This window comes from Sphaeramia orbicularis, chromosome 10 (assembly GCF_902148855.1).
Source record: "Sphaeramia orbicularis chromosome 10, fSphaOr1.1, whole genome shotgun sequence".
NCBI classification, from domain to species: domain Eukaryota; kingdom Metazoa; phylum Chordata; class Actinopteri; order Kurtiformes; family Apogonidae; genus Sphaeramia; species Sphaeramia orbicularis.
In genome coordinates this window covers 7603956-7616302 of record NC_043966.1, presented here as the reverse complement: position 1 = coordinate 7616302, position 12347 = coordinate 7603956, and the positions used below count along the sequence as shown (strand labels likewise).

The following is a 12347-nucleotide window of genomic DNA, read 5'->3' as shown; positions in this document are numbered from 1 at the left end:
TTCCTGGTTAAATAAAGGTTAAATTAAAAAAAAAAAAAAAAAAAAAAAACTAGAAGCACTCAGAGAGCGCAGACCTCCGCCAAGGCTGATCAGTGCCCCCCCCCCCCCCCCCGTGGGTCCCCCCCACACCAAGGAGGTTATGTTTTTGCCAGGGTGTGTTTGTTTGTTTGTCTGTCTGTTTGTCTGTCCGTTAGTGTGCAACATAACTCAAAAAGTTATGGACAGATTTTGATGAAATTTTCTGGTCTGCGCCCCCCCCCGTGGGCCCCCCCACCTCCGATCACCACCAAAATTTAATCATTTCTTCCTTATCCCATTTCCTACAAACCCTGAAAATTTCATCCAAATCTGTCCATAACTTTTTGAGTTATGTTGCACACTAACGGACAGACAAACAGACAGACAAACAAACCCTGGCAAAAACATAACCTCCTTGGCGGAGGTAAAAAAAAAAAAATCGAATCGGAAGCAAAAAAAATCCAGATCGGGACATCACTAATCCCAACATGACAGGACGCCGATTTCTAAACCTCTGTACTGGTTGTTGACATTTTCAGACTGAAGTCAGGAAAAAACAGAAGCTTTATTCTTCTCCATCTCTTCATCTGCTCCACCTCCTTTATGCTGAAAGTGAAACAGGGCAGAACGAGAGGATGTGGGACAGACAGCCATGAAATGGAGGCTCCGGGCCCCCGAGGACCGGGTCTATTTGTGTGTGTGCATCTTTATTTTGTTCACCTGTGCATGTGTGTGACCGCACAAACACTTTCCTGTATGATTTGGCAGATACTGACATATGTGTTGTATCTTTGTGCATCTGAGGGTGTTTTTCTCTCCTGGACTCAACAACAAGGTGGAAAACAGCTTTGGAAACTTGACTCCAGTTTTTCTCTCCTCGTCTGTAACTGTTCAGTCACTACACACCAGCATGTTTACATCTGTTTTCAACAGTGCCACCCCGATTTCCTGATTGAGGAAAAGTTTTGTCTAAGAAGAACTAAAGAGACAGATTTGATGCAGATCAACAGGAAACGGCAGTAAAAGAAGAAAAACAGAAGAACTTGTGTTATGTAATATTATATTATACACAACACAATGACAGAAACATAAGCATGAGACTGTAAATAATAATAAATACGGTTTATACGTTACCATCAGGGCTGGAAATAAGGGACTTGAGACTTCAATTTCTTTCATGAACCTTCTATGATCCAGCTGCTTCTTAAGGTAACACTGGTCAACAACAAATTTATTGTTTAAGTTTTTTGAGCTGATTTAGGATAATTTTGGTGTCAATACAAAACTTCAAATCACTACTTAAAACTCACCTGTTCAAACTTGCATTTTCTTCAGCCTCTTTTTTTTCTCTCTGTTCTTTTTGTTTTGTTTGTTTGTGAAGCGTCTCTGAGTGTCCAAAAAAGTGCTACATAAGTGTGATGTATTATTATTATTATCATTATTGTTATTATTATTATTATCTTTATTATTATATTGGCCAATACATCGGATATTGGCTTTTTAATAAAACAAAACAAAGCAAAATAAGACAAAAACAAACAAAATAACATTTAAATGTACAGAATCTATCTTCAAGTACATGTCTGAATGTGCATGGTCGAAAAGGAGTAGGAAGCATAAAATTATAACTTTACTTTTTGCACCTGTTAACAAATCATTTGTTATGTTTATCATTCTCTGTCCAGAACTAGTTTTTAATTTTACGACACATATCATATAACAACTTGTAAGATTAACTCCTAGCTGAAGTCAGTGCCCTCACTTTCCATATTTTTTTATTTTCCAGAAGAATGAAATATGCAGTTAGTTTCTTTTCTCTGGAGCTGCTACCCCTATAATCACTGATTAGTGCTAATTCTAAAAAATGTTAGGATAAAATAAAGATTAAGAGGCTTTGAGTAATGTGTGCAGTACAAAAGAAGAAAAGAGGGTAAAACAGAAAAGGAGAGTTTAATCTTAATGGACTGAGAGCCAAAAAAAGTCAACAATATAGGTCAAGATGAAAGGGGTTAAACCACCAGATGATTTCTGGGCTCCACATCTTTTCTATGTTCTGTAAATTATGACTGCGACCCCCCCCCCCCCCTTGCCGCCACCACCACCACCTCCTCTGTGAGGCCTCAGACCTTCAACTGAACACCAACCAAGCAGTGCCTCCAAACCAGCACTGGCCAACTGCAGCGCTGCGCTCCCAATGTGCATTTTTTTACCATTAGTGCAAAAATACTGTGTAATCTGAGTAGAAGCGTCCACGATACAGACACCCAGCATTCAGGAAAAAAATATATATACAGGGTGACACAAAAAAACAGGAACTTTTTAACAATCCAATAAAACCAAGAGTGATGGAAGAAAAATATTTTATTCATAGTAATTGAAACCTTAAAACATGCCATTTAAGAAACAATGATGGAATTTTCATTTTTTAAAAATTACTTCCTGTAGATGGCGTCCTCCTGTACGAATGCATTCTTGAAATCTGCTGTTGAGATTCCTCATTGACCGCTGCAACATCTCAGCTGAGATACTGTGAATTTCATCCTGAATTCTCTGTTTTAACTCATCCAGAGTTCTTGGTCCAGTCGTCTTTACTCTTGAGATAGCCCCACAAGAAAAAATCACAAACGGACAAATCTGGCGATCTAGGGGACCAGGGAACGTTACCGAATCTTGAGATCACATGGTTACCGAACAATTCTCGCACAGCCGCCAACGGTTACTAAAATGGGGGTGTGTTTACTTGCTCAAGGTCACTGTCTCACAGTGCTGCCACTTGCTCATGTCTGCCAATACGCACTTCAAAAATTCCTGTTTTTAGTAACCATTGGCGGCTGTGCGAGAATTGTTCGGTAACTGTGTGATCTCAAGATTCGGTAACGTTCCCTGGCCCCCTAGATCGCCAGATTTGTCCGTTTGTGATTTTTTCTTGTGGGGCTATCTGAAGAGTAAAGTGTACACGACTCGACCAAGAACTCTGGATGAGTTAAAACAGAGAATTCAGGATGAAATTCACAGTATCCCAGCTGAGATGTTGCAGCGGTCAATGAGGAATCTCAACAGCAGATTTCAAGAATGCATTCGTACAGGAGGACGCCATCTACAGGAAGTAATTTTTTAAAAATGAAAATTCCATCATTGTTTCTTAAATGGCATGGTTTAAGGTTTCAATTACTATGAATAAAATATTTTTCTTCCATCACTCTTGGTTTTATTGGATTGTTAAAAAGTTCCTGTTTTTTTGTGTCACCCTGTACATGACACACAGCACCGGGCCGACATGTTTGTGAAAAGGTGGGTGAGGGTATGCATGTGCATGAGAAAGAGATTGGGATATTTGAGATTGTTGGACAAATCGCACACACTCGTACATGTCTGTGCATATGAGTCATACCAATTAGGCTGGAAATCTTGGCCACCTTTACATCCTCTCCAGACGAGGCACCAGATAGCTCAATTAAAAAATTCCGAAATCTGAGAACGCAAACACAGAGGAGGTATCGGGACGGGGGGAACAGAGGGATCGAGGGATGATGTTGGTCTGCAACCTGATCCGGTGTGTTTTTGGCCGGAAGACAGCTGCAGTCACACACATGCAGACGGAATAAACCTGAATGAAGGAGCCTCGGCATTCACTGCAAAACTAATCACACTGAAATTGTTTTGCCTGCATGCGACTTCACATGGAATCATCCGGAATATGACTTAGCCGGGCCCGCGTGACGTCAACGTGTCAGTCGGCGTGCAGAAATAAGTCATCATAATTGCGTTTAGCAGTGGAAGTAGAATAATCCTGGCATAAAACCACAGTTTTATTTGAGAAAATGTACAACAGAGTCATTTTTCAAGTCCAGGGCCAGTTGAAGGTGTATTTTCCTTTTTGTCATGTTTCATCTTGCGCTGCCATTTTTCTTATTTCAACATTTATTACGCATCTGCCAATTGACGAACATAAATCACGTACATGCTCATTTATTCAAACATACACTGCGTCTAGGTTTGATCTCCGTCTCGGCCCCTCTTTCCTCTTTGTTCTCCAATTATGAACAGATGTCAGCTGCTATGACTGAGCTCTTAAATCACCGCAAATCAACACAGCAGTCACTTATGAGCGGACCCGCATGCGCACGCACGTAAAAGTCACCGATGTGCGTATTGATGAAAACAAGATTTCTGCAAAACACGCGCCACAAAAGTGCAGGCGCAGACACACACTCTTTGATATACAAAAACACATACACATGACTCCGAACCGCTTCCTTCCTTCTTTCTTACACATGGCTTCCCAACTTCCAATTCCAGACGCACTCCTATTGTCATCACATCTGGTTTGGGCTATAAATTTTCTATCATTCGCTTTGCTTTGAGGAGGGAAACAATTTTCAGAATCTCACACAAGCATCTAGGAAATTCAGCTCAAAGACAGACTGACTAAGAGAAGAAAGAAAAAAAAAAAAAAGAGGGGGAGGAAGAAACGTGAGCTCTCCTGGCGTTGGGTTTTCGAAGGACGCTGAGGTTTGTTCAGAATGGCTTTACTGGTGGTCCCATAAATCTGCGCAAACCAACGCATGCATAGACGCAGACACAAAGATAAACCAGCGCGTATGTATCCACACACACTGATGATTTACTCACACAAACATCTGCCAACCTACACACAATATAAGAAGAAACACTTGAAGGAATCCTTGAGTGTCCCCCCGCCAACAAAAACCTGCCCACCTTCACATGCGAGGCCCGGGCAGAAGTACAGTGGAGGTTTTAAAGCAATCAAATGCTATTACGTCCAGGAGAAAGAAAAAAAAAAAAAAAAAAAAAGAGGAGAAACTGTGAAAATATTGATACAAATTAAAACGTGGTCAGGGAAAAATGAGCCAGCAGAGCGAGGAAGGAGGGATGAGGAATGAGGAATGAGGCCGAGATTGGGTGCTAATAGGAAAAAGGTGCTAAAGATACTTTGGGTTCGAAATTGAGAGCGAAAGACAATAAGACCCAGCTGTGGGTTCATTACTGTGAAACGGAGCGGTCAAAAGAATAATTACGGGACCACACAAGAGAAGGGACGACATGAAAGCGAAGGAAGGAGGAAGAGGTAAGAAGAAGAGAGCGTCATCACGGTGGAAAATGGGACCGGAGCAGAAGTAGAGGTGAATCCACTGATAATAAACACAGTCCGTTCGTTTCCATTCCCACGTCAGAGACAACTGGACCCGTGCAGTCAGCCATTCCCTCCATACTCTGGACATCATTATCTATGCAGATTGTTCCAGCTATGAAAACACTGCTTTCCACGCTAACTGCCACTCCAAGGAGATGCCGGGGCGTGATTCCAGACTGGAATTACACACAGAGGTCATGTCTGAAGGTTAACCTGGTGGAGCGGTGGTACCTCTGTGGTCCAGTCACATCAACTTCTGTTTTAGAGCTGCAACCGATTAATCGATTAGGTGCTTGAAGCCAATGCAAAAATTCCCAATTCGATTAATCGACTCGAATTGATTGAAGGGAAATATTCTGTTGCAGTTTTCCTGATTTGATTTCAACCTGGGTACCTGACACACACTGTGCGCAGCGATCCACCAATCACAATCCTTCTTAATCAGTTTGCCGAAGCAGACCACGCCCCTGCACACGGAGTGAGTCACTGGTAACAACACTGAAAAATAGGACCAATGGCCCTGTAGCTTACCGGCCAAATGAAAAGCTTTGGGAAATGTATCCAGATGCCATTTATTATCACCCAGTTCTGTGTATTTATTCTATTACAGAAATAGCCCATGTTTTGGTCATATTCCAACCAGATCTGTCAAAAATTCAACTTCCAACTTGATATTATTGATACTGATTTACTGCATCGATCCACTTCCTATCTGTTATAATGGGAAAAATGTTCAAAGTGGCACCAAATCCAGAATCAGATCCAGATCGAAATAATTTCAATACCTTGTGCTGACATCATCATACAGAAGCTGTATACTAAGTTTGAAGTCAATCAGAACTGTACATTTTTTCCCCATAAGAGCCCATGTTAAATTTTCTGTAAGTTCCCGGATCCAGAAGAAGATCCTGATCAGCATGTGGACATTATGTTTTGGTCATCTCCCCATCAGGGCTGGACAGTAGAAATTTACACTGGATATCATTTATATTTACTGAGTTATTGCATCCATCCACTTCCTATCTCTTATAATGGGGAAATTTTTCAAAGTCGCACCAAATCCAAATAATTTCACTAACTTTTGCTGACATCATCATAAAGAAGCTGTATACCAAGTTTGAAGTCAATGGGAATTGTAGTTTCGGAGAAGAAGATGATTGAAATTTTTGTAACGGACGACAGACGCCGCCGCCACCGGATGCCGCATGATGACAATAGCTTACAGCCTGTCAGCCAGTAAGCTAAAAATGAGCAACGAACAAGAGAAAATCACTCTTTGAAAACAAAACACTTGATGCCAAAAAGAAAAGCAACATCAGTTATCTGGAATTATTTCGGCTACAAGAAGGATGAAACTGAAACACGTGTTCTGTGTCCACAGTGCCGTACACCTGTTGGCACAACGAGGGGAAACAACTAATTTGTTTGACCTTTTACGTCAGCACCACACAGCTATTATACACTCCTGAGTATTTTTTCATATCGCAAAATATATCGCAGAGTTAAAAAAAAAAAAAAAAAAAAAAAAAAAAAATCGCAATTTCAGTTTTTGTCAGTATCGTGCAGCCCTAAATCCACACAGTCTTTGTGCAGCTCATCTATGATTAGATGACCCTGATGTCATTTCAGCTGAAGGCATTTTTCTAGTCCTTCATGTTAAGACAGAGTAGAGCAGGAGAGTCAAGTCCAGATCTCATTAATAGAATCAGTGACTGGTAAATACAGCTGTCAATCACATAAGCGAACCCTCCTACCTGTTTGAAAACGCCTGTCATTGGACAAAGTCAGGACATCACGAGGTAGATGTCATACAGCCGAAAAACAATAAATAGCCTCTGATGTCTCGTGTCAGTCAGAGCAGTTGAATTATAACACACTGAAAAGCTTTAATTACCAACATTTAATCTTTACTAATGAACATAATCCTGTCTGCATTATTGGAAAACGTATCTGCAGTTGTGTTTAGCTACATTTGAGCATCAGGCCTGAGACAGTGTTGGCAGTTGATGATTAACATGGTGGTAAAATGGTGAGTCAAACGGTCCAGTGAGTCTAAATTAACTGACAAACTCCTACTTTGCTCATGTGGGTTTCCCCCGATCCTTTGTTTTTACAGCATGTGTGTGTGCACATGTAGCCGAGTGTGAATGAAAGACCGAGACAGAGTAAGAGTACGAGGGAGTGTGAGCGAGGGCCAGCAGCTGTCCGCCTGGATGACCTCAGCGGCAGCTGTTGCCCCCACCACCACCACCACCACACCCCCCCTTTAGCCCCCCCCCACCCCTCCACCCGCTGCCCTCTGTGCCAACCCGCCTTTGAAGCTCAGGTCAAGACCGATGCCGTTTTGGATCGCATACCGATAATGATTACTGCCGAGTGGAACAACTGTCCTTTTCATAACCCAAACGCCTGATTGTTTCATCACATGAATTAAAAATATTCATGGAATTAAACTTGAACGTGAAGCAGAGGGTTAGAGAAAGGAAAGCACGGGTCAGCTTCAAACTAATTACCTCCGCCAAGGAGGTTATGTTTTTGCCAGGGTTTGTTTGTTTGTTTGTTTGTTTGTCTGTTTGTTTGTTTGTCTGTCTGTTAGTGTGCAACATAACTCAAAAAGTTATGGACAGATTTGGATGAAATTTTCAGGGTTTGTTGGAAATGGGATAAGGAAGAAATGATTAAATTTTGGTGGTGATCGGGGGTGGGGGGGCCCACAGGGGGGGCCACTGATCAGCCTTGGCGGAGGTCTGCGCTCTCCGAGTGCTTCTAGTTCCACTAATGAAACCTCCATTTGCACAGTTTATACCAACATGGACTTAACATCTTTACAATTTTACAGCTGCTCTTTACTGTTTATATCAGAGGTGTCAAACATGCGGCCCGGGGGCCAAATCCAGCCCGCCAAAGGGTCCAATCTGGCCCGCGGGATGAATTTGTGAAATGCAAAAATTACACTGAAGATATCAATCATTTTAGTTCAGGTTCCACATACAGACCAGTTTAATCTGAAGTGGGTCAGATCAGTAAAATACTACCATAATAACCTATAAATACAACTCCAAATTTTTCTCTTTGTAACTGTCAACATTTTCACGTAATTTACACTAAAACAAACTATTATTTCACAAAATGCAAATAACCTGAACAAATTTGAACATTTTGAAATGTCTGAAGTGCAAGTTCACCAATATTCTGCCTGTTATTAAATGTTTTGTGTATTTGTAGATCCAATGTGATCTGTAAATTATAATTTACATATGTAAATGATAAACTGAGACATAATATTGTCAAAATTGCACTTCATTTTCTTAAGAAATTTCAGTTTGTTCAGGTTATTCACATTGTTTTAAAGGAATAGCTGGTAGATGTGAACATTTTCATCGCATAAGTTTACTTTTTTTTGCTTTAAAACATAGAGAAAAGTTTGGAGTTGACATTATTTACATATTATTATGTTATTATTTGACTGGTCCGGCCCACTTCAGATCAAATTTGGCTGAATGTGGAACTGAACTAGAATGAGTTTGACACCCCTGGTTTATATGTTACTATGACCTTCACTTTACTGTTATACTCCTCAACTTACAGACACAGTTACTGCCACCGGTTTAATGTTTAATCTGCTATTCTGTGCAAATGTTCCATTATATGTTTTTTTTTTAATATATATATGTTCAAAGCTTAACCTGGTGGAGCACTGGTATCCTTCACATTACTTCATTTCTTCTACCGTAATTTCCGGTCTATAAGCCACTACTTTTTTCCCCACACGCTGTGAAGCCATGGCTCAAAAATGAAGCAGCTAATTTCTGTTTTCCTGGTTAAGGACTGGTCTGGTTGTCAAAGAAGGAAGTAGAGCTGCTGCACATAAGCTTGGCATCAATGAATCCATGGTGAGACATTGGAGACGGGGTGGGTGTGGCTTCAAGTCAGGTACGGCCAATAGTCTGGAAAGTACAGTAATGTCGTATCTACGTTATCTATCTATAGTATTTAATGTAGTTCTGAACTTAACCCTTTCATGCACGAATTATGAGAACCTTAATCAAGATTTTTTTCCTGAGTGTTTTTATTCCTCTTTAGGCATGAAAAAAAAAACAATGCATTTGAAAATTTTCTCATGAATAAATAAATAAATAAACAAACAAACAAAAAATATGTAAAAAAACAAAACAAAAAAAAAACAAAAAATAAAGTTAAAAAAAGACATACTACTACTACTTATAATAAAAATGATCTTATGAACCTATTTTACATGAAGTTGCAAAAATGTCCACTCAGCTGGATACCTTGCATTTAATTTTTGAAATGAAGAAACATGTATTTACAGATAAATTGTGTGAAAACTGGGGGGGGGGGTAGTTCTGGGGGTGAGAGTATGCTCTGGGGAGATCTACACAATGTTACCAATTCATGTCAGAAAAGATATGTAGTGTCTTAAAACTTTAATAAAGATATGTGCAAAAACAAACAAACAAAAAAAAGAAATCCATGAATGTATAAGAGAACAGCTGTAGAATAGCTGTCCATTGTAGTGACCAGTATACATGAAAGGGTTAAACACTGAAAGTGTTTTATCAATAGAACAAATGACATGAACCCAATTTCACTAATGCATCTGCAACCAAAACTCACAGAAATTACGTTCCTATGCAAGTGAAATGCAAATTAAATTAGTTGAGTGAAGGCCTTGATCCATTACTTTAATATTTCTATGCAGTCTGGAGCTGGAAGGGATGGATGACAGATGCACAAAATCCAGGACCAGAGATCTCAATAAACCCAGTATTGTTTCACTGTTTCAATATCAAGTACTTTTATTTAGGTCAAAGATGAAAATAAAGACGTGGAGCAAAGAAGAATAAAAAGTCTGTTTATTTTAAGTAACTTTGTAAAATGGTGAATAATGACAAATGGATGCCACGCAACAACTGTTTGCTTCTCTAGCTTCAGAAATATTTGACTAGTGAATGTTCGTTCATTCATTCATTCATTCATTCATTATCTGAACCCGCTTTATCCTCACTAGGGTCACGGGGGTCGCTTGGAGCCTATCCCAGCTACATAGGGGCGAAGGTGGGGTACACCCTGGACAAGTCACCAGTTCATCACAGGGCTGAACATATAGAGACAAACAATCACTCTCACATTCACATATGGGCAACCTTAGATTAACCAATTCACCTATCAGTGCATGTCTTTGGATGGTGGGAGGAAGATGGAGTACCCGGAGAGAACCCACGCAGACACGGGGAGAACATGCAAACTCCACACAGAAAGGTCCCACCCCCCATCGATTACTGTTGGAATCGAACCCAGGACCTTCTTGCTGTGAGGCACGAGTGCTAACCACTGCACTGTCGCCCGACTAGTGAATGTTACTTAAGGGAAGCCTGTCAGGGGATGCAGACTTTTTATTCTTTGCTCCACGTCTTTATTTTCATCTTTGACCTAAAAAAAAGTACTTGATATTGAAACAGTGAAACAATACTGGGTTTATTGAGATCTCTGGTCCTGGATTTTGTGCATCTGTCATCCATCCCTTCCAGCTCCAGACTATACAGGGTGGGGAAGCAAAATTTACAATATTTTGAGGCAGGGATTGAAAGACAGTGTATGACCAATTAGTTTAGTGAAAGTCATGAGAATTTATTTGCCACAAGAAAATTTCCATAATAGAAAATGTTTTTATTCTATGTGTCCTCCTTCTTTCTCAATAACTGCCTTCACATGCTTCCTGAAACTTGTGCAAGTGTTCCTCAAATATTGGGGTGACAACTTCTCCCATTCTTCTTTAATAGTATCTTCCAGACTTTCTGGTAATAGTTTTGCTCATAGTCATTCTCTTCTTTCCATTATAAACAGTCTTTATGGACACTCCAACTATTTTTGAAATCTCCTTTGGTGTGACGAGTGCATTCAGCAAATCACACACTCTTTGACATTTGCTTTCCTGATTACTCATATGGGCAAAAGTTTCTGAAAAGGTATGGATAATAGTGTTAGGTATGATTATGACATCAATATATGTTTGGTTTCAAAACAATTGACGTAGTGCCTGCTGAGAAAAAACAACTAAATGTTCATTGTACATTTTGCTTCCCCACCCTGTATAGAAATATTAAAGTAATGGATCAAAGCCTTCACTTAACTAATTTAATTTGCATTTCAGTTGCATAGGAATGTAATTTCTGCGAGTTTTTCATGAATAAACGAAACTAAAAGAGCCCCAACTTTGATCATATCCAATCCAATCCACTTTATATAGCACATTTAAACAACAAGAATGTTTCCCAAGTGCTGCACATCATACAAACAATAAAACAATTAAGAGAAATACTAAAAGCAGTAATTAAGTACAAAAGAGTATGCAAGGACTGTTAACATGAACCTGACATGTCATCAACAATTACCAAAAAAAGCCAGTATCGGCTGTTGATATCTGTATTGAAGCATTTTACTCAGGCTCGTCTTTGAAGAGCCGACTGTGGGCAGGGGGAGATGCTTTAGTCAGATTCTCTGGAACGCAGCGCAGCCTTAATCTGTCTTTTGGCATTCACTCTCCCGACTGAAATCTGACACACACACACACATACACATACACACACACTGAGGGGTGTGGAGCTGCTCTGGCACAAACAGAGGTATGAACATGTGTGCACTGACACACTGTCCTCCCTCCAGGTATTTTGTTTACATGGACAAGAGCTAAGGAAAGCAGTTATTTCAGTCCCAGGATCGAAAGAACGCACACCTGTATATGAGCAGCAAGGTTGTGGAGGGTCCACCGGGTCACACACTGCAACGCCACAACTGACGCACAACATCTAATACACTAAACCAGACCTGTACACATCATACTGCGTCCTGGATGCAGAGACGGAAACGTTTATGTAGAGAAAAAAAAAAACAAAAGAAAAACCCTGGAATAATGTGTCTTTGAGAGACATGAGACATCAAAATTGAGATGCACAAAGAGACTCAGACACAAAAGCACATCCCCTGACAGGCTTCCCTTTCATAATCAGACACAAACACACAACCACAACAATTGTGGTCACAGACACACACATCGGCATAAAAACGCAGACAAAAGCAGCCCTTATTTTCTGAGAGATCTACACGGGTTCGATTACAGCAGATTGACAGCAGCCTCCTCTGAACTAAGACACAC

General features: G+C 40.2%; 1 protein-coding gene across 1 annotated transcript in view; it reads right to left on the bottom strand.

The window, feature by feature from the left end:
- The window catches only part of fgfrl1a (fibroblast growth factor receptor like 1a), a 229320-nt gene that overhangs the window by 117702 nt on the left and 99271 nt on the right, over positions 1-12347 (bottom strand). The window lies entirely within an intron of this gene.